The 3,599-nt window shown below is 45.3% G+C and overlaps 1 pseudogene across 1 annotated transcript; it reads right to left on the bottom strand.

Moving 5' to 3' along the window:
- Positions 1-271: 271 nt before the first annotated feature.
- Positions 272-1,520, bottom strand: LOC105503251 (annotated as a pseudogene). The gene has a single exon (XR_001000452.1). The product of XR_001000452.1 is annotated as a protein NDRG3 pseudogene (transcript).
- Positions 1,521-3,599: the final 2,079 nt, after the last annotated feature.

The raw sequence follows: 3,599 nt of genomic DNA, 5'->3' as shown, positions 1-3,599 counted from the left end.
AAAAAAAAAAAAAAAAGCGTGTCTAAAACCACAGAACTATGCACACACAAACAGAGACACACGTGCTTGCACACACACAGAGTTGGGATCAAAGAATCTTATCCAATACATAGTTGGGGGAGCACGGGAAAAAGCTGGCAAGAGGGGAGATGGAGAGATCTGATCAGCTAAAGATGTTGGAATGTTACAGTATGGCATGGAAGTGGTTCTTGGGCTATACAAAAAAGGGGGTGGGCAGGCAGAGAGAATGATAAATCCAGGCTACTAGAGAGAGGTTCAGTGGCCATGCATGAGTTCAAGGTAGTAGAGGCCAGTTTACATGGATGAAATGTTATATTATGGAGTGGTCATTTGAAGAAGGATGGACTTGCAATGGTCCAGGGGAGGAGCATCTGCTTAGCAGGGCACCTCCATGGTCTGGTGTCTGTCCAGGACATCAGGGGACTCAAAGGATTCTTGAGTTCCATCTGACTGACTGCTGGTGACAGACCGGCTGAAGGGACTTTCTCCAGAGCCGAGGCTACTCGAGGTTGAGTGGGTTCGTGATCGGGCGAGCCGAGTCATGCTGGCAGATGGTATGTAGCCCATTCCCTGCAAAAGTACTTGAAGGCCTCGGTGAGCTTCCCAGGCTGAACTACCTGGGGCAGTCCCCCACAGTCTGCCATCTTTAGCAAAGTTGTATTTACAGGGTTCAGGCGGGAATTGCATTCGACCACAGCCTCAACTGCAGGCGAATTGTCCCCTACCACCAGTAAAGGAGAACACTTTAATGTTTTTGATTTGTTATCATTTTGGCCCAGTGTGGGTCTTTTGATCTCCAGGTCTCTGCGTCCATTGTAGGAATTCAAGAAGAGCTGCAGGTTGTCTTGGTTGATGTCTTCGGCAAGATGCATTCTGTAGGCTTGGATCAGGTCCAGGTTGGCCTGTAACTCTTCCGGCCCAAAGTGATGAGCCAAAATAATGTCCACAACATGGGTTGTCAGGCCAGAGAGTTTGGAAGCTGCCCAGTCAATCCAGCCTTTTGCACAAGGGTCAACATTAATGAGCACAAGGCCTTCCACGAGCTCTGGATGGTTGAGTGCAAATCTGCTGAGGATGTAAGCTCCAGCTCCAACTCCAATACCAATGATGCTTTTCAGGCTTAGGTGGGTAAGAACAGGAGGCAGCATTTCGGCCAGCGCATCCATTGTGGGGCACTGATACCCTGTTGGGAAAGAGGGTGCACCTTCCTGCTGGCCTGGGGCATCCACATGACAGACAGCAAAGTGCTGGGTGATCTCGTGCATATCCTCAATGTTAAAGAATGCATTGAAACAGGATTTATGGTTGAGGCCAATGTCATGATACGTTTGTAGTATAACTGGTCTGTTTCCTTTGGGTAAGCCTCTTAGAGACGTGGACCACACCATGAGTTGTTTCTATGTCATGTTCCTGACAAAGTCCTGGAAGTTTCGTGTACCATTCTTATCATTTAGAAATGGTTTGATCTCTGTGAGCTGAACATCCTGAAGTTCATCCATGAGGTCAGATGACGAGAGTAGAGGAGTCGCAAGAATAAATTGGTAACTCTGAGGCGCGGGCACCCGCCGTGAGTGCAGCGGCGGCGGCGGTGGCGAGAGGGGCGGAGGAGGTCTGGTTGTTTACTGTATTGTTTTCTTCAGCTGTTTTCTCACCCAAATATTTAATGCGCTCTAATTTTTTTTCATACTGAAAAGAGCTTGCTAACATGCAAAAAGAAGGAAGGAAGGAAAGAAGGAAGGAAGGGAGGGAGGGAGGGAGGGAAAGAAAAAAAAGGAAGGAAGGAAGGAAAGAAAGAAAGAAAGGCGGGAGGGAGGGAAGAAAGAAAGAGAGAATAAACACCCCATTTAATTTTCAGACTTTTAGTTTTTTTGTAGTGGGATTTTTTAGATGCTGAAAACACAAAAACTCCTTCTGAAGCAATGCATTGGCGATGTTTCACAGAGGCTTTATTGGCATGCTACTATTGAGGTGAATAACCTAGGTTTATTTATTCCCCAATCCAGTCCTGAAGTTGTTATTGCCTCGAAATTTGTGTCAAACTCTGCCTCAGAGGGAGCATGCTCTTTTTCTTCTGCCTAAATATTCCCTACTTCCTAACCACATCAGAAGAGCTGCTGTAGCACCAGGCTGGCTGGTTCTGTGCACAGCTGCTGAGGGGTCTTATTTCATGTCGCTGGTCTTTCTGAGATCCACTCTCCTCACTGTGCCTTTAGTTGGTGCTGATCACTCAGCAACCATGCCACAGAGAGCCTGGCTGCCCCTCAGGCCCCCACAGAGGCAGTGCTAGCATGTGATGTCACACACTTAGGGGTTATCTGTGGCTTTGTAGGGCCTGAAGCATAATGTTGTCTACTCACCCAGAACTCTTCCAGTTGTGTCTTGCTAACAAACGTCTTCAGAAAAGGATAGTAAGGCTGCATGTCAAGAGATGCATATCTTTCCAGGGAACAGGGTCCCCATGGTTCCTAGCACAGTGTTGCTTAGGCTTAGTAAGGGTGGAATTAGAACAGAGGGAGCTCGTACCCCTGAGAACGTCATGATCACATCTGCCTCTCAAAGCCATTAAGTCCTCAGAACACTTGCTGAATTACAGTTGTCAAACTCCACGCAGACCACTTCAATCAGTTGCCAAAGCTCTTCCAGACAAGTTCAAATATAATTCAGTTACAGCCTTCCTCTAGATTAACTGTATACTTAACAATATGAAGTTGCCATATTTGTGGGTCCAAAACAGTCCAGTATTGACAATTTTATGCAGTTCAACCTAATCACCTTTTTTTTGAGTTTCTATTTTAAATTAATTAGGCAAGCAAAAAGTGGCAAAAACAGTACAGAGAGGTCCATGTACCCATCACCCAGCTTCCCCCAATGGTGGCAGCTGATGTAATATGGTATCCTAATAAAAAACAGGCCTTGCTTGGATGTTACCAACCTAGCAGCTTCTGGGAGCTACCTCCTAGTTACTTCCACACTGATACATTTAACAATCTTTTAAGATCTGTTTATTTAACAGGTGAAAGATCATTCGTTTTGTTAAGTTTTGCAAACATTATATTCTCAAGATAAAAAACTCAATTGATATAACTTTCTTCCTCATTCTTTTCTCTCATGCTGTGGAAGCAGCTGTTGTTGAAAATTTGAGGTAAATATCTCTTTACCGTCTCCTATGGGTATATATATAGTTACACGTCATTTCTTTTGCAAAACGATCACATTTTATAACCCTTTTCTCACTAGTATGTTATCCCAGGAGGGTTCTTGGCTTCACCCCAGAAAGAATTCAAGGACGACCTTGATTGAAGCAGCAGTGCACAGCAGCAGAAAAGGTGCTGCTCCTTGCAGACAGGGACACCCCATAGGCTATGTGCCCAGAGCAGAGCTCAGAGTTCTGCACTCACATTTATACCCACTTTTAATTACATGTGAGTTAAGGGTCTCACATGTAATTTCTAGTTATGTAGAAATTTCTAGGAAAAGCGTGGTAACTTCTGGGTCATCCGGTCATTGCCATGAAAAGGAGTGGTAATACCAGCTGTTGCCATGGCAATGGTAAACTGACATGGCTCAGTGGTGGGCAT

Source organism: Colobus angolensis, unplaced genomic scaffold (genome assembly GCF_000951035.1).
Source record: "Colobus angolensis palliatus isolate OR3802 unplaced genomic scaffold, Cang.pa_1.0 Scaffold84, whole genome shotgun sequence".
In the NCBI taxonomy this organism is placed as follows: Eukaryota; Metazoa; Chordata; class Mammalia; order Primates; family Cercopithecidae; genus Colobus; species Colobus angolensis.
The sequence above is the reverse complement of the archived record's forward strand: the minus strand, read 5'-3'. Positions and strand labels throughout refer to the sequence as shown.